The sequence below is a fragment of the Podarcis gaigeae genome (assembly GCF_964106915.1).
Source record: "Podarcis gaigeae genome assembly, chromosome: 7".
NCBI lineage: Eukaryota > Metazoa > Chordata > Lepidosauria > Squamata > Lacertidae > Podarcis > Podarcis gaigeae.
Window position 1 is genome coordinate 31,523,573 of NC_139683.1, and position 26,496 is coordinate 31,550,068.

Sequence of the window (26,496 nt, forward strand, 5' to 3'; positions counted from 1 at the left end):
TTTAATATCACTTATGTTAACTAGCTTAACATGCTTATTTTTAGATATTCTTCAAAGAAGACCTAAATAATACTCACTGCAAAATAATCCAAGCATGCTGCTGGTGGTGGGAAAAATGCATAAAAATGCAAACAAATCACTAACAAGAAAGAAGCCTCAATTGATTTCAAAATAAATCAATAAGTGATTAACACAATATTTTTAAAGCAGCACAATGTATATATCACATATATGCATATATTCAATACCTTTTTATCTCTAAATTGAAAAGGGTTTTACAGTATTGCGCATGCCCCTACATTGACTATGAACTTCTTTGCAAAGCCTTTCGTCTTTTAGAGCGAAAATCCAAAAATGGTCTGTGAAACAAGGCTACAACAAGCCATTCTGCAGTGAAAGATTTTAAATCATCCAGCCTCTTCTAATAGACTTGAGACTTATTGAGGTAGAAACCATAAAAAATGAAGAAGGGAAATTTAATCCCTGAAATATTGATTTGCACATTAATATCATATAGGCAGAGGGCAATTTGGCTTCATGGAAATGACACATTGTCGACCCTTGGTGAAGTCAGAGCCAATCTAACTGCTGAACATGTCTGAATCTCAAGAGTTATTAAGGGCTTCCCTTCTTGCCTATATGACTTTTCTCCAGCCTACCAATGCAATCTTAAATGTATTATCTTTAAGAAATAATTGTAAAACCTCAGGGGTTTTCCAGTTAATGGAAGGAAGGCTAAACCACATCAGATTCTGAAATGCAACATTAAACCCTTGCAATCAACAAAACCACCTCAATTCTCATCCATCCAGTGCAGGATCTAATACTGTTATTAGAGATAATCAAATTCCATTGTGTAAATTTAGGCTCATAGTCAGAATAGAAGCAGTAAATTCTGCAATATTAAACAGTGATTTTCTCAATAGTTCTTTACATGGTCTCTGCTGGTGAACAATAAAATCTTTATATAAACCCAACCTTATGTCTATTGTGAAAGATACAAGGGATGTATTCCCTACAAGCTTGCATTTAAGGTAGTATCACTCCTAATCCTACCAGCAGGTACTACCACCACTGCTATTGTGACTTATACAGATGGTTTACTTGACCTTTCTTTGTTCTTTGAGCAGATTTCACTTCTGTAGATTTATAAGTATTCTATTTAATTGGCCCTATATGTTCATTGCCATTAGAAGGAAAACAGCTAAATACATGTTTACTTTGCAGAAACCCTTCAAAGCCCAAGGCAATGCCTATAGATGATGCTACAGCCACAGCATGTAGGTCCTACAGTATGAATATTCAGCCAGGCTCACTGAATAATCCAAGTGAGTCCCAGCTCTCAAGCCAGGTGCAAGAGGTTAAAAACAGCTGGCTAGCCATCTTTTATTCTGGTGTGCCTTCCTGCAGCCTGAAACAGCCTGATATAGATATACAGATAAACAGATATAGATATTCGCTGTTGTTGCAAGGATTGCTTTTTATTACAGTATTACGGTTACTGCAATTGTATTCTATTTTTTTTTTCTAGAATCCCATAGCACAGAAGAGAAAGAAATTCCTTCAAAGTAGCGTTGAATAGAAAATGGAACAATCATATTTTTTTTTTAAAAAAATCTTTTCTTCTCCAACCCTCCAGTCCTGTTTATTTTAAGTCTTTTCCATTGCCCCCTTTCCTATCTAGCCTTTAAAAAGCAAAGTCCCTTCTCACTTGCCTTGTTCTGTCAGCTTTGTCAGTAAATAGAAAGTAAAACAAGGGTTGATGGCACTGAGAGTGTTACATACCCAGACTGTGTTTTTGCATTGCTCTCAATGGAAGCGATCGATGCCCATGTCACAGTGGTGTCCCAATCGCAGCCAAGTCTCTGCCTCAATCTAACCAACAACAGGCAGGGCTTCCAAGGCTGCTGCTCACTACCTCTTCCTTCCATCCATCCACTGAGACATCCACCAAACTCTCAAAGAGAGAATAAACTACAATCTGCTCTTCAACCACCGCTCCTAAGGATCGAGCCACTGGAAATCCTTCCAAAGGGGAATCACAATTTCAAATATAAATATAGGAGATATTTATCCACCTTCAACATCATCAACCCTCTCCTTTTTTTTTCCTCCTCTCTCTCTCTCTCTCTCCCTCTCCTTTGCCAGCTACCTGATCCTTGATTAAAAATGGAACAGGGTTAATAATAATATGAAAAAGGCGATCGGAATGGAGGAGAGGAAATGCAACTGTCAGATAGAGGGATAGTCAGACTTCCTGGGTGACCCTGGCGGGGTCTGGCTCAATGTAAATCCACCATCTTCAGCCTGGCAAGTTGTCTTTGGGTTGAGAGGCTTTTTTGTGGTGGGGAGGGCGGGGAGGGGGGGTGTTATGTTTGCGATGTATGTCTTGGTACCTAAGGTGGAAGAAGAGGAGGAGGAGGAGGAGAACAGGAGGAGGAGGAGGAGGAGGGTGTGCGTTATTGAATGGGAGCGAAAAAGCCTCCTCGGGACGGCGCGGAGGCTGAACCCGGCTCGCGGAGCCTCCTCTCTCGGCTGGGCCCAGTGCCCCGAGCAGCCGGTGAGATCGAGACCCCCCTCCCCCTCCGGCTAGCAGGTAACAAAAGAAAGACATCAGCGTGCGCTCGGGGGGGGGGCGAGGGGCAGGGGGCTGGCGGGCGGGCAGGGCAGGGCAGAGGGGCCACAAGCCGCCAGCCGCCAGCGGTGGGGCAAAGTTTCCCGATTCCCATGTTTACAGGCGATGGTCAGGTTGCAAAGGCAGGGAGGGGAAGCCGAGCGCGCCTGCCATTGAGCCGCGGCGCAAGGAGGAGAGATGCACTCGAGGCGAGCCAGACCCGGAGCCGCTGCGGGAGAGGGCGAGGGGCGGACCGGGCTCACACACCGCATTGGGCCGGGTGGGGTGGGGTTGGGGAGGTGGAGAGAAGAAGCGATGGATTTTTTATACATTAAAAAAGGAAGGAAAAATTGGCCAGGGTCCGATCCCAACAACGCCGGAGCCCCAACTAAAGGAGGTAGAGAGCGGAGAGGAGGGGAAGGGAAGGAGGAAGCCCGCGGCTGCCTTTTCACAAAGGAAAGCGGCGGGCGAAGCTGCCCCAGCCCCAGCAGGCAGCGGCGAGCGGAGCTCCTCCGGCGAGCCAGCTCCGCAGCCGGGGGTGGGCAAGCTGGGCGCAGCGCGCTGGAGACGGGCAGCCCGGGGAAGCGAGCGGCGGTGCGCTCCTCTAACGGGCTCCTCGCCGCGCTGCCAGCCCAGGCACTAGCCCAGCCCGGCTGCCGCAAAGCACAGCACCCCGCATCTCCGGCGCGTACACACACACACCCAAACACGCGCGGAGGACGGAGGGGCCCCTCGGAACCCAGCGCCGCTCGCACACCCCGCGCATCGAAAGCCAAAGGCGCGTCTCTGACCCCAAAGGCACCCCAAACTTTCCCCAGAGGCACCGCGCTCCGGAATCCGGGGTTAAAGGGGGTCGGAGGGGGAGAAGGGAACAGGGAGGCAAGTACTTTTGACAGCCGTATCGTGGTTCCAAATAAGACCATTGTCCAGCTCATTAAAAGAAAAGGAAAAAGGAAAGGAAAAAAAGAGACACCACCGAAAGGATTCTCTTCCGCCAAAACGTCTAAGGTCCTTCACTTAATCCGAAAGTTACAGCGTGAAAGGGGGGGGAAACAACCCCGGACACCCCCGCCCGAGCCCCATCCACCCTCCCGGAATTTAAAAGAAAGGGAGAAAGAAGGAACCCCTCCTCCCGTAAAGCGGTACCTAAAAATGGGGAAAGAGGTAAAAAAGGGGGGCGAGAAAGGGAGAGATAGAGAGGATCTGGGGATGGGAGTGTGTGTATGTGTGTGAGAGAGAGAGCGAGAGAGTGAGAGAGGGAGAGGGAGAGAGGGAGAGAAAGAGGCAGGCAGAGAGGGAGAGCGAGAGCGAAATATCAAAGATTGTGCAAGATCAGCCTGGAAAGATAATCGATACTCGACCTAAATTTAACACAAACTACTCAATAAAAGTTAAAGAAAAAACTTACTTTCCATTTCCCCTCGCAGTTCTTACTGGATCTTCGCCTCTCTGTTTTGTTTTGCTTTATTTACTTAACAGCTGATCACATCCAAGTAAACGACAGAAGGTTCATTAAAAAATAAAAAAAAATAATCCTCCAACTTTATTGGGTGGAAATAAAAATGATTGAGCAAGAAGTGGGGGGCATGGAGCGGTCCTTTGGGGTCCGGGAGTTGTTAAAGCATGTGGCGACCGCGGTCTCGCTGTTTGGTTGTGAAGGGGTTGGGAAAAGGAGGAAAGGAAATGAAAATCCGATATGTCTTTATTCTGCTAATTATTATCGTTTTAGCCCTGTTTAAAAAAATGGCTGATTAAGTTGAGTGCGCATGTCTTTGTGTGTCTATTCCCGATATGCACTCTGGGAATGAGAGAGAGGGGGGGGGGAGAGAGAAAGAGAGAAGAGAGCGAGCGAGCGAGAGAGAGAGAGAGAGAGGTGTAATTAGTGAGGTGATCAACATTCTCCAGACTGCAAATGACGCGCAGCCCGGACTTACTGCCGCTGCTGCTGGGGGCTCGTAGGGGCTGCGGGAGCCACACCACTGGCCCTAAAGCAGAGCGGGCAGCAGGGAAGCAGCTCGTGGACACAAACACAAGTCTGCAAACTTCATTAGTAACACAGACACACACACAGACACACAAAGTAGATGGCTGGGGAAAATTAAAGAGAGAGAGAAGAGGCAGAGGGGAAGGAAAGAAGATTTGCTGTTCATAACTGCTCAGGAATGTGAAAAGATATGGGTGCAAATTAATTATTCCTCCCACCAGGGAAGTTCTTTCTTTCTCTCTCTCTCTCTCTTCTCTCCCCCCCCCTTCCTTTTTTTTTTTTAAAGGAAGAAAATATGCCTGGGATAATGAATGTGGAATGCGCCTCTGTATGGAAAGAGAGTGAGTCTGAGATCGGAAATTTCTGCTCTTATAGCCATAGAGAATCATTTACATATTATTGAGGATTTATTTGCACACACATATTGTGCATACGGTGACATTATATATCTCTGCATCTGTAGCTCATGTATACACATATGACATATGCATTATTGCATATACACATGGCAGTTTAATCTCCCTGGTGTAACTGGTCCAACAACTCAGCAAAAGTAAGTTTATAATAACAAACAGGAATTTTTTAGTGTAATACCAGTAGTAAATAGGTTTTTAAAAAAACAAATGCTACTCCAGCAGAACTACCTGCCTTTTCCCTATGGAAGCAAAAAAGAGAGAGGGTCTATATTTTTCCTTAGGTTTACCAGAGATACTGCTTTATATGAAAAGGAAGAGTTGTATTGGTCTATAGACAATAATCCACCGACACCATTATAAATAGAAATCTCCTAGAAATCTTCTCTTGCAAGGGACGGAAAGCAATCGCTTCTCATTTGAAAATCTAATTATCTTAACCTAATACTACAGATGTGATGTGAATATGAGTGACACTTTCATTAAAATATAATTAACTAAAAGTAGGAATCCAGATACTTTTAAATACCCCCTAGTGAAGATTAAAAATCATGTCTATTAAAATAGCATCCAAACACACCGCAGGGACGCCTACTCCCCTCCCCCAACATTATAGAAATGGAAAGGCCAGAAAAGATCAGTAACTAAGACTTAAATATAAAGGATATTTACAATCCCAAAGACCCTGCGCAGGTGAACCATAACCTTCGTGCTGACGTGCCTTTGAAGTTCCTGATTCCTGGGATACACGTCAAAACCTTGTCTTAGGCCTTAAGCACTAAATACCAATAGAAAGGTTTAACACAATCCTCCATAAAAACAAGGTATAAATATGCATCTTTTAGGGGCCTTAAACCGTCCGATCTAGAGAAACATTTGGCAAATCCTGGAGCTAATACTAAGAGGGAAATATCCACCTGATGATGAATGAAGGGCCTGCCAGGAAAGACACTGTATAGGCCAGAGATAGGGAGACGCAGTAAGAAAAACAGATGTTTTAAGGTCATGGTGAAGGTCCCTTAGACTTGAGAGGAGGGGGAAATGCCCACATGGAAGTCCAGTTCTCCGTGGGTAACCAAAACATGGTGAAACTTCGTAGAAACTGAGTGGAAAGTAACCGCAGCCAGCAAATTTCAAGATCTGAGCCCAATGATTAATGTCAAAGACAGTGCGTAGAAGGCTTTTGGAGAGTAACTTGTTTTCGCTCGAGAGTTATACCTACTCATCAATGAAATAAAAAGGAAACAGTACTTGGGCATGTTTTGTGCGCGTATCAGAAAGCTGAGTTTCAAAAGAAGGGATAGTCTGTATCGTTGTTTGCAGAGAGGGACCAGCGATGTTAACAATGACTAAAATGAAATTTCCCAACCCCGTTCAGTAAGATCGGGGAACTTAGGACAGAAAGAGGTCTCTTTGGCTCTTATTGAAGCGGAAGGGGAGTCTAAGCTAGCAGAATGCATTGGCCATTCAAAGACATGTCTGAAGGATGGCAGTCCATTTCCTAGCCCTGGAGACAATTAAATCCAGTCTGATGAAGAAACACCTGAGCACAATGCCTCTCGTTCAGATTCAAGTGAAGAAACAGATACAGTTTACGTAGCAGGAGCATAAGGAAACGAAGAGCAAGGTGTTGCAAAAATCCTTGTTTTATATATTTCTACTGTTTTGTTTTTTTTAAGCAAGGCTGCTAGAAGCTCCGAAGGTCTGTTGACAGCACAGGGCATTTTTTGATGCACATTTTCTCCTTCCCTCCTTTCGTAGAATGATTGTAGTTTCTTTTTAACAGTGGCGGTTTCCAGCTAAAGGAACAAAGGGGGATGCGAGCAGCAATTGAGGAAGGATAGTCCACTTTCTCCAGGTTTCTTCCAGTACTGTTTATATTCCTTCCTAACGTTTTTGTTTCGCCCACCCCACCCCTTCACCTCTGTTTCGGCTCTCAGCCCCTAGTCCGTCCCCCCCCCCCCTAAAATACTAGCTATCTGGATGCAAAAGGCACTCCGGGATGTTAACAGTTTAGAAGAAACCCGGGGATAGCCACGTAGCTAGGAAAAAATCGAAGGAGGTTAATTCCGAGAGGCAGCAGCAGGTTGGATGGCGGCGGCGGGGTGTGTGTGTGTATGATAAGAGCGGAGCGCGGCTCTGGCAGGAGCACCCCGGGGGCTGGTGGGCTGGCTGGCTGTTCCAAGAGGGTTCCCCCAGAAGCTCGGCCAGAGCTGCAAGCTGCTTCCCCTTCCCTGACTGGCTCGTTCGTCCTCTTGCTCGCTCAGCTAATCGCCCCCAAGACCTATGCCTCACCTCTCCAGCTCCTTCCCTCCCCACCCCCCCAACCCAGTCCCTCGAGCAGCCCTCTCAGGCATACTTATCCTCAGGGCAACCCACCCAGGCACTGGGGGGTTCCTTTCCTCAAGGGGTGCGGTGGGGTGGGAGAGAAAGAACTATCATTTTCCGAGAGACATAGATAAGAGAGATCGTGGTAATGATGCTCTCTGGATTCACACGCGGGGGGTGGGCATGCCCCGTCTCAGATGCCAGCCCCAAGGAGTTGAAGAAGCAACTTCCTGGACGCGGGTTTCAGAGCCAGCTCTGGCCACTCTCCCGATCAGACAAAGACCGGGCCAAGGGCAGCTGACAGACTTTTGCTCCGAGTCGCCCTGCCTTCGCCCCAACCGGCGCTGAGGACGCACCCGGGCCAGGAGGAGGATATACATAATTACAACCTCCCCTCTTTTTAATAACCCGACATAATTCCCTAATGAACGGCCCGCCTCCCCCTCCCCCCTCCAGCCCAAGGGAAAGAGGATCCGTGCCTTTTGAAAGCGCTCCCTAAGTCTATAGATGAGCTCAGTTTGAAACGAGGTATTACAAGATCTCCGTGTTAGAGACCCCTTTATCTGAGCTACAGACACTTTCAGATCCCGAGACCCCCCTCCTCCTCCTGCCTTTTTGTTGTCTCTCCTCCTCCCGGGGCTATTTGACAAAGGCAGTATGTTAACTAACATTTTTTTGTTTAACTCAGCAACTTCGTTTCAAAACACGCTTAAAACAAAACAAAACCTGAGAGCAATCTTCGGGACCTTTTGGGGGAGGAGGGGAAGTTGACACGAGGGGCGAAACCGCAAGGATTGTCAGTCTAAGAAAGAAAGAAAAACGCCCCCGAACTCTGCAGATTCTTTAGGCAGATTAGGGAAAATGACAGCTCTCTCTTTTGCTTTGTTTTCTTTTTTTGGGGGGGGGGGAACACACCCAACAACAACAACACGTAACCATATACATTTAATATAACTGTCCATTTCCCAGCCCGTTCTACGACGGCAGTTATCTCTGTTACGCCACGACGCGAAGGGGAAAAGGGAGGGAGGTTGCGATCAGATCCGGCCAGGCCACGCATCCCGACGAAATCGTGCCTGCCATCGGAGTTCCAGCCCCTGACTGGCCTTTTGGGGAGGAGGTGGTGGTGGCTTCAGCTGCGCAAAAAGGGGGAAAAAAGAGATCCAACCCCCACCCGGTCCCCGACGCTACCAGAAATCAAAGTTGCTCTCGCTAGCATTTCCTCCTTCTCCTCGGGAGCCCTTAGACAACAAACAGCTCTCTGCTCAGCTGCTTTCTGGAGCAGGTCGCGGGCTTTAAATACCCTGAACCTGAGCTTCTTGGCTTGGATGGGAAAGGGAAACACGGGCGCACACACGCGCGTGCACACAGACCCACACAAACACACACCCCCTTGCCCAGACACACGCACGGAGAAAGGTGGGTGAAGGAGCCGGGCGCCCTCTGGGCTTTTAGAGGTCAGAGCTTTGACACTGCTTTGACCTCCCTTTCCCCTGGCGGCAACCGCCCTCGTGTTTATCAACAAAAACAGCCCAGGAGGACTAGACCCAAACAATAGCAATGCGCCAACTTCACAGACACTTCGCGAGCTCTTATGCAAATCCTGGAGAACGACCCAACGCCTGGCCAAAGGACCCCTTCCCTTCCCCACGGCGCCACAAGCCTCTTCCCGGCACAGTGGCCAGAGCCAAGGGAAACGTTTTTTGTCTTCTCTTCGGCGGGGACGGGGGTGTGTGGAGAGGGGGGTAGGAGAGAAAGAGGGAAAGAGAGAGAAGCGGGAAGGAAGCGAGACCCCAACTCCAGCGATCGGATCAGGAAAAGGACAAACAATAACAAAAGCCAATAAAATTACCCACCTTAGCGCACAGACAAGAAAGTAAGTTTATACCTAGATCCAACAGTTCACAGTGCCCATAAAACAGGAATCTTTCTGGTGTTAAAGACAATATGCTAAACTACCTCTGCGGCAAACGGTGATTATAAAATGCCCAGGAAAAAGTTGTTTTCGCCCAAGGAGCCAAGTTTTCAAAAGAAAACGTGTAGATTTTACAACTAAATAAAAGCCACCACCTCTGTGTTGTCCGTAAAAACTACACATAAATTAAAAGTACCGTTAAAAGAAAGCCTCCAGCAAGCAACATCTGATCCGACTTACCGAAAAAAAGAGGATAATTTAAACCACATTTAATTATAAAAAGCAGTAAGCGAAAAGTAAATCAATCAATGCTTTCTCTCAAAAATGTTGTCCGCCAAGGTATAGAAATGACAATTCTTATAGTCCTGCATTAAAGGCTAACTGAAACTCTACTCTTCAGGAACTGATTATGGGAGGGGGGGTGCAAAGCAAGGGGGAAAATGAGGGGGACACACACAAAAACAAGCCTCTAACGATTTTCAGTTTTTTGTTTAAAATTGATGACGATCAGAAAAGCCTGATGAAAAAGTTAAAGAAAATATACCTCAAGAGGAAAAAGCCCATCTCCTTTTCTTCTTTGTCTATCAGTCTCCAGTTAAAGCATATGGAAAATGTTTTCAAAATGCCTAGATTTGGCACATTGTCATTGCAAAGAGAGGAGCGCAGTGATGCTGTTATAGAAAATGGGAAATAAATTCAGGATTGGGTGCTGCCTCCTTCACTGCGGATTTATCTAAGTTTAATTTAATATTCTGCAATCACTGTATGATCGCATATAATTCACCAAGATTTTAAAGGGCTTTGCGTAAATACATGGACTATGGGCACCAAGTCATCTAACCAGATTAGTTCTTTTTCATTTGTGTTTTTTTCTCATTAGATGCACTTTAAACTGCAAGTGCAAATAATAAAAAGGATAGAATAATAGGGTTTGGGTAAGCAAGCGATTAGAAAAACCACTGGCTTTAGTAAAATCATTCAAAACATAAAATCAAAAAGCACAAAACGGCTGTTTGTAAAACACTAAACCTTTAATCGATTTATTGGCATCCTGATCGATTAGATAAACGGAAATCTATACCAAACATAAAGGCATTTAAAACATTTCCCTCTCATTTCTAAACAAAACTTTTCTTTTCGGCAGAAAAAAATCTTATCAAACGACTAACAGGAAATTCTTCAGATATCAAATTACGATAATAAAATTATTTCCACATGGAAAGGGATAATGACAATGATGATAGTAATTATAATAATGAATAATTCAACAGCCCTTTGACATATATAGAAAACCTGATTCAGAACAGCTCTAGAGAGGACCTAGTTTTAGGGGAAAAACATTTTATTAAGAGAAATTGACTTAAAAACTGACATTTTCAACTAGACTGACAATTTAGGGGGAACTGCTAAACTTATGCTAATTTCTCCCTCTATCAAAAGAAACCCTGACCAGTGTTCACAGAAAGCTTTGCCCTTTCAATCGAGTTACTATCTATTAGTAAAAATAAATATGTAAATATACCAGCCCCATCTGAATTACAAGAACAAATTTGTGCCTGCGTGGTAGACTGCAAGGAGGTGGTTAAGACTGAAAAGGGGGGGGCGCTTTCCCCCTTAATAATCCATTTATGCAGTCCATATCGCGCTTTCCAGATCTCAGGAAAAAAATTGCAAGCCATAATATATTTTACTATTTAGGTAAAAGAAAAAGAGGGGGGGTTGCAATTCGGGGCAATGCAGCAATCAGAGCTTGTGGCATTCTGGCTGCGTGAAGAGGAAGTGTTGCTGTAACGGGTATTATGTTTATTTGATAAAGAAAATCAATGAAAGTGGCTGTAAAGTAGTTAGTGAGGCGTGTGTTTGGGACTCGGGTTGAATAGTGACTCCAGCGGGCTGGTCGATCAGCTCTAAGAGCTCTGGAAATCTACCCTAACCCTCTGCCTGAGCTCTTCTCTCTCTCTCTCTCTCTCTCTCTCTCTCTCTCTCTCTCTCTCTTTCACACACTCGCTGCTGCACCTTCTCCAGTCCAGGGGACTCCTCTCTGACAGTCTCCTCCCTCTATCCCTCCCTCCTTCGGTCTCTCCCTTTCCAATTTCCCGATGGCATCACTATCATCCTTCTCCGCCCCCCCCCTCCGTGCTGGGGTTGCAGCCTTCCTCTTACCCCACCGATTCCTTTCATTATCTTGCTTCCACCACCCCCACCGCATCCGCCCTCCCTTTCCTCTGACTTCTCAGCTAGGATGTTCAGAGACCCTCCCGGCTGAAGGGCTGCACGCCCCCCCTCCACCTCCAAGTTCTTGCTCTGCCCAGCCTTGGGGGTGGGTGGGGTGAATCCTGGAGGCTCGGCAGCGGCTTGTGTTGGCAGCCAGGGATTTATTTTTAAATGCCAGGGGTGACCAGCCCTTAGAAGTAATCACAGAGTACTTTTCTACATGTGCAGAGTGCCTCTGTCACCACGAAGAAAACACAGCAAGCCCCACGCCCTTCGGATCAGGGGGCAGAGTTTCTATGGCAGAAGGCACGGACTTTCAGGAACCTCTCATTTTAGAAACTAAACACACGCGCGCGCGCGCACCCCCTGCAACGAATAGCATCCCTGACGCCACTATCCTAAACATGATTTCCTTGAAAGTCAACTCCACCGCGTTCAATCGGATTCCTTTCCAAGAAAGCATGGCCAAGCCTTCCTTTCTTGAAGCCAACAGTGACTATAATCTTCCAACCTTTCTAACCAATCCAAACTACCAACGATCCACAAAATATTTAAGCCTATGCGCCAGCCAATTAAAACAGCTCGTTCCCATGGGGACCGTCTAATCCCCCACTGTCACCGGTGTTTAAATCAATTTGTCGCCCAAGCCGGGCTAATTTTTACTTGGAAGCTAGTCCCACTGAGTTCCATGGGATTTCCTTCTGGCTGGATGTCGCAATGTATTGCAATATATTCTTTTTTAAAAAAAAAAATGTATCGGCCGTGAATGGAATCCCGTGGAGATCACTGAACTTTGGAGCTTGCGATCCCAGCCAGTTTAGGATGAGCTGTAATTCTGCACTCACACACGGCTGCGAGTTTACTTCGGAGTAAATGTCCGGGCTGCAAGTGCCACTGAAAGCCATTCGGTCTGCTCATAGGAGATGGATGGTTTGGGGCACAAATATAGCCCTGGTGGACGTCTGAGGTTCATTAGTTCCTTTCAGTATCTGTCCTTCGCGGGAGGGGAGAAGCGTTCAAAAACTTGCTTCCTCCCCACCTTATAGTCTTCTATGCTTTGAATATAGGATCCCCTCCTCAGATATATAATTCCTGTGCGTTTAAATCTGGTTAACCATTTTTAAAAGAAATCTCCCTGTCTTTCAGCTCCCCCAAGACAGAGCCTGTAAAACTCGCGGTCTGTATGGTCGGTTTCCACACTTATGGTTTGGGTTAGGAACCCATTATCTAGGTTTCCTTATCGCCGTCCTTTTTAATAATAATAATAATAATAATAATAATAATAATAATAATAATAATAATAATAATAATAATAATAATAATAGTAATAATGGAAGGGGGAGGGCCTATGGTGTGGTCAATTGTTACAACATGGCAGCTCTGAGGGAGAGGCGCTTCGGTTCGTAGCTTTTTTGTGAGGCTAGGCTTTCGTTACTTAACCCCCCTATTTCTTCTCTTGCTCGGGGGCTTATTTCTGTTCCCCCCCCCACTCCGTGGCGTCCTCTTTGACAAAGGGCAGTGCCGCCTTCTCCCGCTTCAACTCCTGCTGCCATTTCCCGCTCTCGTCGCCCTCCCCGCCGCCATTGGCTGAATTAGGCAAGGGCCGAGAAACCCAGGTTATGGCAGCTCCGAAGCGAACCTATCAAAACTCGCGCCGAGGTGACGCGGCCAAGCGCGCGAGGGCCTCCAAAAATGGCCGCCTGGCTCCTTTCTATTGCTTAGCTTCCTCCTGTCCCCTACCCCTCAATGTTCGCTTTCCTCTGCTTTTCCTTTCTTTTAGAAGAAAAGAGGGAAAGCTGCAAAGAGTTGGGGATAGGTAAGCGATAGAGGCCTTGTGTGGTCCTTGCTGTGCCATTCAGAGCTCAGTTCAACTTTTGGAGACTTATGTATGGCTGACAACTGGGTTTTTTAAAATAAATAAATAAACGGCTTAGTGGTTTGTTTGTTTGTTTTGTTTTGTTTACCAAACAAGCGGTATGTAAATTTTTGCTGAAGGAAAATTGGAAGTTGGTCAATACACACCTAAAATGTAAAGTTGCAAAGGGTTTGCAAATAGGGAGGCAGCAAAAGTTTGGTGCATGTGAAGTGAGCAAAGTATGCAAGTCAGGATGCAGGTGATGAGTTTGGATAGTGAAAACCTGTGCATATTAACTCAGAAGCAAGTGCCACTATGTCCACTGGGACATTTTCTGATGTGATTTTGTATAAGGACTGTAGCCCCCGCGACGTGTGTCCTTTCTGTATAAGGCAAGGCAGTACAGTGTGCCTCCTGAACCAGTGCTAAATGTTTGGAGGATGCGCTTACCTTACATAGCCTCCTTATGCAAGGTAACAGAACCCCAATGATGCTGCTGGGGTAGCATGGAACACGAGTGGGGAGGGCAACCAGACCTGCCCCTGTGTGGCCAGGGCTTCAATACATTCTTTATGGTGAAGACAGCCATTCTGTGGGGCGCATATGCTCGAACAAGGAGCACATGGCTTCCCCCCACCCAAGAACCCTGGGAACTGTAGTTTGATAAAGATGCTGGGAACTGTAGCTTGGTGTTTTTAGATCACTTCTACCAGACTTCTAGAATATGTGTGTTTGCGTGTTCCTTTCTCTGTGTCTTCACTCTTAAAAGAATGTTTCCACCAATCTCTTCCACTGTGTGACCTTTCAGGCTGAGAGAGCCTACTGCAGATAACCATCTATACAACAAGCAGGGTTGCAAGGGCAACAGAAAAGTTCTCAGGGGCTTCTCTTCACTCAACTGTGGAATGAGGTTAACTTGTAAAGGTTTAGATAAAGGTTGTGCCAAAACCTTCCCCCTCCCCCATCACCTGGTCCCGTTTATAGTGTACCATTGTCCTTAGGACTCATGCATGTAATGCACAATTTGCCACATTAAAACATATCCTTTCCCCCCTCACAATATTTTTTATTCTTGTTGCTGCCTTAATGGTAGGGTTCTTTATTTTTATTTTATTTTTAAACATTTAAAAACATTACTTTTAAACATTATCTTACTTTTACATATTATTTTTGAACAGCCCAGCTTTCAGGATGGGTTGGGCTACCATTAAACAAATTAAAGAGGTGGCAGGAACACCAGTGGTTCCAACGTTCAATGGATTCCCAATGTCCCTGTTTAATATAATGCAGCAATAATATAACAAAGCAATAATATAACAAAGCAAGGAAGCTTTATAATTTTATCACAAGAGGCTGTTTGAGCATATGCAGAGTGCATTAGCTTCTGTACTGAACAACGAGCAAAGTCAGCAAAACAAAAAACAAAAACCATCCAACCTGTGTTTATGAGGCTAGATTTTGTAAATAATGTGAGTTACGTATGCTATAGCCTCTGCATCAATCAGGTTAGAACTTAATCTCTTTAGTACTGGATACTAATTATGTATAAAGCACACAATACATGCCACTTGTTTACTGAGTACCAAATTTGTATATCATAGTAGCATATATTACTTATTTGTCTCATAGCATATAAGTTTTCTTGCTTTGGAATTCAATCTCATCAGATGTGAGACAGAGAATTGTATGATACTTGGTAGATTGTTTCAATAGCAATCAAAGCTACTGGGAGTGGTTTCAGGATTCTTCCTATAGGCTCTCCAATCCCTTAATTGAAGTGGCAAGTGGAGTTTATGGCAGTAGTCCTAAACACACTTACTTGACAGTAAGTTCTGCTTAATTTAATAGGACTTACTTTTCAATAGACTTTTCAATAGATTGATAGCCCTGTAAAATTAGAATCCTAAACGAATATTAGTAAGGAGTAAGTGTGCCATTGAACACAGTGAAAGTGACCTCTTGAATTGTAAAAGAGAAAACAAATGCTATACTGAGCAGAGCAATTTTAGTTTGTCACACCATTGCTTCATGCCCTTAACTCTCCATAGAGAGCAACCTATAGGGCAAAAGATGTGATCCATATACCGTGTAAGCAAGTGTATTTGCAATTTTAGCTGTTTTTAAGCTTCAATCCTATGTACGCTTATCTGCAAATAAGCTCCAATTAATAGTCTGGAAGTTATTTCTGAGCTGTTTTATACTAGGTTAGCCTGTCCATATAGCCCAGTACTACATACTCTGGCTGGCAGAGGGTCTCAGAGAAAAGGTGTTCCACATCATCTGCTACACAGTTCCTTTAAATGGAGATGCCAGAAATTGAACTTGACACTCTATCACTGAACTACTATCACTTCCCCATGGTTAGAATTGCACTGCTAGTCTTGTTCAGTTCAACGGAGCCAATTACTTGATTCTGCAAAATCTGAGCAAGCACTATACTAGAGTCCCAGTGAAGGAGCAAGAATTCCACAAGTCTCCTCCTACTGGTTCTTGGATCCATTCTCCAGAGCATCCTTGTACTTGCTGCACAGGAATGGCAATGAAATGGCTGTATTTACTGTAGCCTTTGCAGCTGACCCATCTGACTGTGCTGGGATGAAGAGAGTCACTGTTACAGAGTCCTAAGGTTTACTGCAACTACAGTTTTCCATAATCAACCAAAGGGCTAGAGCTTTAAATGGGCAGCACAGCAATGCAGTATAGAATGCAATTTTAGCTGCAGTAATGCAAGCAACCATGTGCATTGCAGCTAAAGCTGTGGGATAAGCTGTAGCTCACTTTACACAATGCCATTTTCAGTAGTTTGCAAATGGTGCTGAAAGTCATTTAAATCCTGAATGCCAGAAATCATGCCTTGACTGGTTGACAGTAACAACATGCCCCCATGATTGCCTCTGCAAGTGCAGTTCATTGGGTTTTTGTGGCCTATTCTAGGTTCCAAATATAGAACAGGGGAATGGTGTCTCACATTAAATGGCTTCTGTGTTGTTTTTCTGATGTTGCTGGAGCATTCCTTTGAAACTGATTGAGAAATAATCTTGATTAATTATTTCCGGATTTCATGGCAGCATCTTCACTGTTTTTAGTATGAATGTGTGTGGGTTTTTTATTTTAAGTCTGCAACCATTTTTTTAAAATCTAGAAATAGTTTTGTGAAGCAAATATAGCATGGCTTGTAACTGGTCGTTCAGGCAAGCAACTATCCAGCTTCTGACCAAAGAGATGCAACCAGAATCTCTTTCCCAATGGTAATCTAGGAATAGGTTCATATAAATTTGTGTTAGCTAATCCAGATAATCCTACCTTCTTTCAGTACTGCCCCCCCTCCAAAATGCTTTTACATGCCTAAAACAATTATTGTTTACTATTTTTTAGCTGGATTCCTCTGTGATCTTTGGAATTTTATTCATTTAATGCATTATGCATTCTCCAGGGAAGAATTATATTTTTTCTCTTCCTCTGAAATAATTTACAATGTGGGCACATGTGAAAATAAAAGAGTGAAACTAAGAAGCCTCTCATCAGGTTTAAAATACCACTTCATTTCTTTCCCTTATTTGAAGTCCAGTATAGAAATGCTAAATGATGGCTAAATAATATGACACTCCTCACCCCTGAAATTGTTGTTCACCAACATCCAGAGACAATTCACATATTGTCTGAATGAAGGCATACCCAGTTATAAATTCACATGGGATTAAGAAAGGATTTCAACTGATAAAAAAACAGATAGGAAAACCTGTTCATATATCCAAATTCACACCTGAGGGTAACACACATTACAGCAACAGATACCTTACAGATTTTTCCTCCTTATACATTCTTTCTGAAGGAACATGATACCATGTCCGTACTAGACAGTATACATTTAGTCTTGATGCTCAATTTAGTCTTATACCAAATACTTTTCTCAGTTACAGAACTATGGTAACATTATGAATAGGGAGTGGGGGGAGAGAGAAATATTTCAATATTTTATGGTACATAACAAAAGTATTTGATGTAAAGAATTTAAATGATTGTAGCAGATGTTTGTTTTAAAGCAAGTTTGCTTGGAATAATCACTTTACAATTAAAATAGCTGGAATTTTAATTTTAAATTAGAGTGAACTAAAAGTCTTATTTGAAGAAGTTAAGACATATTAAAATACTGAATTAAAATTTATTGTAAAATGCCAACATGTTCTGAAAGATAGTCATGAGAAATATATTTGTTGCAGGTGGGGACGGGGTGCTGTATAAGTTATTTGATATGCTAAAAGGTTTTTTTAAACCTGTTATACATTTCATTAAAGAAGAAGGTGAATATTTGGTTTCTTTGTTTGAAAAATCTCTTACTAAGGAATTGTCTATTGAAAATATCAGTGAAGTATTTAAAACAATGTAAAAATATTGAACATATTTAGAATATTTAAAATTTATAATAATTTATCAGATGGATTAATATGTAGCAAACTTTAAATTACACATAAAAGCAGTTAGTATATATTCTTTGAAAATAAATTCATGTATGAATATTTATATTACCTGTACTATTATATCGCCTTTCAATGAATTTTCTTCTTCATGTCACTGATAGAAATGCAAAAGAGAACATAGTACTTCACCCTCTTCAAAGCTAGTCACTTCATAGTCATCACTTTTAGAAAACCAAGCCTTTCTAGAAAATTTAGGAATCATCTATATCCATCTGTCTATTTCATTGGATATGACATTTTCTTCAAGTCCAAATTTGTGAATATGGGTAACATGAAAACACGAGCAGATAAACTAAAATCAATTTTAAACAAATCTCTTAGAGGTAGTGCTTCAAAACATAGAATTTTTCCTATTACTGTATCTGTAACATAGGTTTCATATTTTGTTAACTGCAGTTAAAATCTGTTTTAATGGAAGCTTTGATATTGCTACTAAGCAGTTATTTTTAAGAGTGCATTGCCATGCATCTTTGGGGGATAATGCATCTTGGGCTTGATGCACTATTATCAGGATTCATGTCATTGTATCTTATATGCTGCAATGTTGTCTCTAGTACGTTTCCAATTTTTCTACTTACTTTTGTATTAATCTATATAATGATAGTACTAGAATTCAAATATCCTTTAATGCAGAACTCTCCAAAAACATTAATATTAGGAGTTCCTTGTTCATCTACAACAGGATGGATATGGTGCTTATAGAGTTCATTCTTGACCTTACCTGAGTAAGTACTTTAACTTAAAGTATGAGATGCACCTAGAGGGGTAATACATTGAGTTTAATAGGAAGACAGTTAATAACCTTTTTTCATCCTCATGCACTATCAATCATGGCTGTCACCAGTCTGCTGAATCAAAGCAAAAGTGTTCTTCACAGATGACTGATTAGAAACGCAAAATCACAAGATCCATCTTCATGGTCACTTTTATTATAGTCATTTTTAAACTGACAGCAACCTGCTCAGTTTCAGCAGCACAAATAGTGTCACTCAGTGCAGCTAAGCATGAGAAGATGTTGGTTGAATTATACTTAAAAATAATTAGACCCAAAGCCTTTTGTAGAGGCAAGGAACAGCTCCATCTCCATCTTTCCATCCTCAAACATAAGTACACATTTTAATCCTAAAAGTATTTTCATTCTTGTGATGTTACTTAATAGATTTTTCATTATAATTTGGCAATCCAAGCGTACACGTTTCTTTTCTTTCTTCCTTTAAAAAAAGACACATATATTTTGGAGCTCGGTCCTCAGTTCACCCCTTTTGTTGTTCTGACCACATGACACCCTCCACAAATCCTTGCAGTGACTTCCTGTCTATTCCAAAATTCTGCAAACCAAAGCCTCCTCATCCTTATCTTCAAAGCCTTCTAGTGTCTTTCCTATCCATATATTTGCCCTCATATCACAATATATGCCTACCCATGATCTTTGCTTCTCTTCCTGAGATGTTCTCTGACACCTGAAAACATCGTTTGGAGTTACCGTATTTTTTGCTCTATAAGACTCACTTTTTCCCTCCTAAAAAGTAAGGGGAAATGTGTGTGCGTCTTATGGAGCGAATGCAGGCTGCGCAACTATCCCAGAAGCCAGAACAGCAAGAGGGATTGCTGCTTTCACTGCGCAGCGATCCCTCTTGCTGTTCTGGCTTCTGAGATTCAGAATATTTTTTTTCTTGTTTTCCAAAAACTAGGTTCGTCTTGTGGTCTGGTGTGTCTTATAGAGTGAAAAATATGGTAAATTACTTGATACATTCTTCCTTGTTGCCCTTTATATTTGAAAATGCCTTCCAGAACCCCTGAGACCACAGGAAGCTGCTCCAAACTAAGTGAGACCATTGGTTCATCAAGCCCAGTAGTTAGTCTGACTGGCAGTGACTCTTCAGAAAGGACTTTCCCCCAACCCTACCCAGGGACACCAAGAACTAAACCTATGGCCTTCTACATGCAAAGCAATTGCTCTACTAATGAGTAATTTGTGATGCTTCCTTCCTTCCCCTTGCCAGAATTCATCTTTTCCATAACATCTTTGGCAGGATACCATAGTCCCCATACACATAAATTCACACAAATCAACAGCATATATATTCTTTCCTTATTAAACCTCAGCTTCATTATCCTCTCCTATTGCCTCTCATGTGTCAAATTTTAGATTGTAGGTTCCTTGGGACAGAGACCTAAACTGTTTTACTCTGTGAAACTCCACGTATATTAAGGGCTTCTGCTTCTTCTGCTTCTTTTGTGAGCAGATAAGATTTAGATATGTAGTTAAATTGCCAATAGTGCAGCACAGTATGATGAAGTCTCAGTTCTAAGGCAGCATTCTTTATACACACCAGCCACATTCATCTCACACTGTTAAAGATCAACCCATATCATGGTGAAAAACAAGACAAAGGTAAATGATGTCTCATCCCAAAGGTTCCAGCACAGCATGAAGAATGATAGGAAAACCATGTGGCTAGTCCAAGGACGCCACCCATTTGCAAGCTACAAGTGAAGGCAAACCCAACATTATACCTGTAGTACAATGGATGATGGTGCAGTTCTCAGGATATTGCTACATGCAGTACTCAAAAGACCAATGTCATATAGCTGCATAAAATGTACACATTTTAATTTATATGCATTTAGGCTCCGGAGGAGATGAAGATGATAGGTGATTGGGGCGCCAACAGCTCTGCACTTTACAGTGCACCCAACCACCCTGTGAGCAAAGAAAAACAAATTCAGTTAAAAGGGAAACAAGGAGGGAATAAGGCAGAATACCTGGCGCTCATCACAAAAGACGAGGGTGCCGACCCTGTCAGCTATCCCCTAACAATGCATGTGCAACTGTTTATGACCAGAGCATAAGAGTTCAGTCTACCAAGTTTTGCTGCCATGAGTTTATAAAGGAACAATTCTTGATAGAATTCAAATATTTGCTCTTGCATCTGTTACAATAAAGTTCTTCAGATGACTAATTTTCATTTCAGACTTTGTACTATCTTAAGCATCATTATCAGATTAGAAGTAAACATCTTTTTTTCTTTTTAAAAATGGGTAGTATCCAGTTGTTCTCCTAGTGCTGTTACTCCAGGGAAGGTGCTAACGGAGGAAGGAGAGGACAGAAGATTTTAGCTGATTCCCCATTCCACTGTAGATCCCAGTACCATCTAAAATCTGTTCTTGAGGGTTCCCAAATCTTCCAGAACAGATTATAGGAGGCTATCATGGCTGCAGGGGGGAAATAATCAACAATCACATTTCCTCTTCCTGTGTTAGCAAATGGCTTCAGCTGGAGCAAATGTTCTTGCACTTGCACAAGGATACCAACTTGATACATCCCATTATCTTTAAAGTGCAATGCTAAATTGTTGCAATGTCCAGTTTTTGAAGAAATTTTACAAAACTAGCTAGTTAAATAGAATTACTTCAGAAAAGATGGCTATACTTCAGTTTATTTAAAGTGATTACAATTTGAAGGTTTATTTACATAGCTGTAAATACTGTATCACCAAAATTGAAATGGATGGTTATTACATTTTGCTTGGCTTAAAATGGAAACATTTGTAACTTTACAATGCTACTTGTGTGTCCTCTATTATTTAAAGTTACAACTCAGTCAAGAGCACCACATGCTCATTTTATTGAAATCAAGGTGCAGGTGCAGGATTTGCAAGCTTAGGATGGTATCTAATACTGTCCTCTCTATTGACAGAAGGCCTCCATCAGCAGAAAATGAGGACAGGCAATTTCTGCCTATTTGCTCTCCTCCCCAAAGCCCTCTCCCCTACCCTGGAATCTGCTCTGGTGGGTTCCTGAAATCTCTGAAGTAGTTTCAGAGAGTGTGGGTACTCACAAGGGGCTGCAGGGGGACACAGTAATCAGCAAAAAAATAAAAATGAAAAATGCCTTAACCCTTTCGTCTGAAGGATGTTACCCATTAGTGGAGGGGTAGTATTGGACACGGGACGCGGGTGGCACTGTGGGTTAAACCACAGAGCCTAGGGCTTGCCGATCAGAAGGTCAGGGGTTTGAATTCCCGCGACGGAGTGAGCTCCCATTGCTCGGTCCCTGCTCCTGCCAACCTAGCAGTTCGAAAGCACTTCAAAGTGAAAGTAGATGAATAGGTACCACTCTGGCGGGAAGGTAAACGGCATTTCCGTGCGCTGCTCTGGTTTGCCAGAAGTGGCTTAGTCATGCTGGCCACATGACCCGGAAGCTGTACACCGGCTCCCTCGGCCAATAAAGCGAGATGAGTGCTGCAAACCCAGTGTCGGTCACAACTGGACCTAATGGTCAGGGGTCCCTTTACCTTTACTGTGGGTAAAAAATATCAGTATTGGACACTGCCCTTAGTGTTGAATCTAGTACAAGCAACAGCATGAAAGACTAGTTATCAGATTTTTTTTTTATTCAGATACTTTCAGCCTAGAATATATTAATATCTGCTCATGCTTTAAATTAATTAAATTACTCTATTAAAGGATACTTACTGATGGATTCCCAAAGAGTGATCTTATAGAACATGAAGTGGTTCCATCCATGAAACTCAGCACCTGGTTCTATGGTGGGCAAAATACCTGGACATGGGGCTATCAGTGGCTGAGAGCCCCACATATTTTGTATCCTACAAACATACTAATTCAAGAATTAATTGCCTCTTCATTTAATCCAGTGCTGTTCAAACATTTAAACAGACTGTTATGTAGCTCTCAAGCATTCGTTCTTGCAAATCCAGAACGGAATACTGGAATAACATCTCTACTGTATTGGAATTTTGTTGTTATGAGGAGTCATAGGGCTCAGTGCCCTACATCTTTACAGTTTATTTGAAAGTTTTATTTGCTGGGGATGGAATCAGACTATTGGCCCAATGAAATTGTGTTATGCAGAATTAAAGTATCGGCCAGTTTAATTATGTAAATGATATAAAAGGAGTTTGCTCCCACTGAACCACAGGTCATGCCAACTACTTAAATTCAGTATAGAGACATGTTGAGCTCACATATGTACACAAGTTAAGCCCATTCACTACCGCAAGCATAGAAATGACATGTGCACCTTGAAGCAATTGCAGAGTTCTGTACTGAGTAGGTTTGCCATATTTCATTTCATTTTTGTTTTTGCCAAAGACATGGTATTTTTTTTTTTTTGCTTGTGTATGATTTCTTCCTAAAATGATTTAAAAGTGGGAAGGGAATGCTACATAGCATCAGTATTCATTCAAACTTAAAAAAAAAAACGCAAAACACTAAAATCAATATTTGTATGTTTAAATATTTCCTTGAATAGTATTTGTTTTCGTTGGATTGAAATGCTAAGCCCATTCAAGGCAAGCTTTCATCCTGTTGATAGGTACTACTTGTGTGTGTTGAAACAGCTGTCACAGAGAGTCAACACATGATGTACATTTCAAATGACCGAACTATCATGTAATAGTTGTCAACAGCGTGTAAAAAAACAAACAAACAAAAACCTGGCAGTGTGAATCCCTTTAGTTCTCGTGCAATTCACAAAACTGAATTTCATAAGTAGTAATTCTCTTTTAGCTGTCAGACCCACTTCAGTATAAATATTCACAAGTATCAGCATTTCAAATGTCCTTTTTTTTACTTCCATGCGTCAAAATCTAATACTTCTCCTGATAAGTGTGTACGCACACTTTCATACATGTACACTAGTCCCATTATGTGTAAAATGTCAGCTTGTATGCATATTCCCTCCCTCCAAAGTTCCACTGCCCATTTTAGAAAGTTAACTGCTAGTTGCCAGATGAGTTGTCAACCCTAAATCCATGGTGAAGCAGTTTCCAGTTTCACCATTGGCTCCTTATTCCACCATTTGGCCCCCTTTTGGGAAATTTATGGTGACCTGAAAAACCGTGGTCTGCAGACATGATAGAGCAAGGAGAAGACTTCATTTCTGTGTATTCTGAACACACATCCCATAAAACCACATCTCTGGCTCAAAGGGCTGCATGAATTGGCCCTTGGGTTTATACAAAATTGTCTTACATTAACTGCTGCAGCAAGTGTATCTTTAAGTAGGTCTACCTACATTAGCTTCAAAGCTCATGGGCAGGACAGCATTGGGATTTCCCCTGTATAACAGGAAAAAAATACCATCTCCTTTCACTTACAGATCCAAAATCAATGAGATAATATATCCTAGTATCTAGAGTAGTACCTCAGTTTACAAACTTAATCCGTTCCGGAAGTCCATTCTTAAACTGAAACTGTTTTTAAACTGAGGCGCGCTTTCCCTAATGAGGCCTCCCACTGCCAGTGCCCTTCCATCATTCGGACTCTGTTCTTAGACCGAGGTGAAGTTTTCAAACCGGGACACTATTTCTAGTTTTGCGGAGTTTATAAACCAAATCGTTCTGAAACCAGACTGTTCTTAAACCGAGGTACCACTGTATTCCCACTTACTAATTTTGACTGAAATCCTGTACCTACTTACTTGGGAGTAAGCCTCACTGACCACACAGTGAGATTGCATGGAAACATGCACAGAATCGAATGGTTCGTATATTTTCTCTGGGATGGAAATGACGGTATCAAATCCTTTCAATTAGCATTTGTTCCTCTGTCTTCTTTCTGTATGCATGTACGTATTAGTATAAACACAAAAATGTGCTGTACTATGTGTAACCATGGGTTAGCATAACATCCTAAGGATACAATCCTAACCATGCTTAACTGGAAGTAAGTGCTACTGAAATCAAGGAAACTTGCTTCCAAGTAAACAAGTTGGAGATTGTGCTGTAAAACTGAGTCATTCCAATTGGCACAGAACCCGTGAATTCTTGAGGGTTATATTGACATTTGTACCAGATATATTATTACTTCAGGAAGGCAATTACAGTTCCTTTAATAGCTTCACCCTATTCACTTCACTGTATGAACACCTATGGAGACTGATTAAAGAAAGCAGGAAACTATTTAGACTGCTTTATACCTAATTTGGCTTTAGATATATCATAAACAGTGTGATGTTTTTCTCAGTGGATTCTTACCTTAAGGATATAAATGGTATTTAATAATATGGTTTTTTGGAACTTGGCTACATTAATGGGAGAGGTTTAGACTTTCTTTTCTATTTTCTTGTGAAAAATTGACACACTAATGCTGACTGACACCTGTCTAAATCATAGATACACATATCTGAGATTAAATTTGTAAGCATTAACAAAAAACAACCCAGTAAGCTAAGAAGGCTAACAGCATTCTGCTAATAAACAACACCAATGATGGTATCTTGATAATGCAGGATCTGCTGGTGGAAATCTCCTGCAATTTAGGCAATTTTCTTTCTTTGAATATATATTAGAAACCTAATGTTAAAACAAGAAAATTGGGTAAACTTGTTTTTAATTTATCCAACGGTAATGGTAAATGCAAAAAAAGCAACAACCTAGCAACTTGATCTGAAGCATTAGTCCTAAGAAAACATTCAATTTTATGGGGGTAATATGGTCCCCCCCCCAATAAAGAAAAGATATATATAGTTTTCTTTTAAAAAAGAAATCCTTCCCAATAGTATGAAACAGTTTCAAAACTCAGTTCCTTCCCTTTTTGAGTAGTCCCACAGAGACAGAGTTTAAGTACAGTACACCATAACTTGATGTTACTTTTATTGAGAAGCAAATGCATATAGCTAACAATATTTTTTTGCATTAAATCATCTTATGGTAAAAATAAGCATGATAATATTGATAGACATTTTTAATCATTACAGAAAAAGTTAAACCTTATATAAAGGTAAAGGTTATGTATTGTCCCTTACTTGTAAAAAGCCAGCATCTGCTGATATATAATTTTTAAAAAAGCAATACAGTACTTCATGCCCATTTATAGTTTTTAAAAATGTGTTCTCATAGGGCACATCAAACATACAATATATAATTGGCTTATGGGTATGCTCCAGCCATATTAAGCAGTGTTAAGTACCATTGGTTTCAATAGGAAACATTCACAGCTTGTGCTGAACTCTCTAGTTGAAAGCAATGGAGATTAAAATTAATTATGATTGGATTGTGCTCTTTGTGTTTCTTTTGCTACTATTATAGTAACACAGTGCAAAATTACTTTAAGGCTGCAATCCTATACCCACCTGCCTAGGTGTAAGTCCCACTGATCTCAGTAGAACTTACTTCTGAGTAGGAATGCATAGGATTGCAGTATAGCTGTATTTTACCATTCTGTAGACTCTGTATTTTTTAAAAATATATATATATTGATATTAAGAATTGAAAATGAAATTGCAATTGAAGAAATATTTAATATACAGATAGAGGCATATAGATTAAGCAGTAGAAGAATATAATAGAAATAATTAAAATTAAAAATAAGGAAAGCTACCTACATGAATGGACCAAGTAGCATCGGGCAAATTTTTTGCATCCAGTTGTATATTTACACTTACATATTTTAGATTCATGGAAAATAGACTTCAGCCCTGTGAAGTAGCTTACACATACACAGCAGCAGCAGCAGCAGCCAGAAGCACAATAAATTCCTATATCACACCTGCCTTTTTGCTGCTTCAAAATGTAGTTATTTCAGTCCTGCCTGCATATTTCCTCCTTTTCATATGTGAATTGTTGTCGGTTGAATCTTAGAGGAAAAGGCTATTCTCTGAGTCTCAGGAAGCTCTCTCTCTCTCTCTCTCTCTCTCTCTCTCTCTCTCTGTGTGTGTGTGTGTGTGT

At 41.9% G+C, this 26,496-nt stretch overlaps 1 protein-coding gene and 1 long non-coding RNA gene across 9 annotated transcripts in view; one reads left to right on the plus strand and one right to left on the minus strand.

The window, feature by feature from the left end:
- Positions 1 to 4,500, minus strand: part of ZFHX4 (zinc finger homeobox 4) — a 177,692-nt gene extending 173,192 nt beyond the window's left edge. For 6 of the 8 annotated variants that reach the window (XM_083747490.1, XM_083747495.1, XM_083747498.1 and 3 more), the window contains exon 1: positions 4,023 to 4,499. The gene's annotated coding sequence lies outside the window, so the exon portion shown is untranslated. Of the gene's footprint in view, positions 1 to 1,785; positions 2,322 to 4,022 lie in introns of those variants that run through there. The other 2 variants (XM_083747496.1, XM_083747491.1) reach the window with 2 other exon arrangements.
- Positions 2,468 to 26,496, plus strand: part of LOC310848712 — a 34,171-nt gene continuing 10,142 nt past the window's right edge. The window contains exon 1 of the long non-coding RNA XR_014566526.1: positions 2,468 to 2,596. This is a non-coding gene — a long non-coding RNA (uncharacterized lncRNA). The remainder of the gene's footprint in view (positions 2,597 to 26,496) is intronic.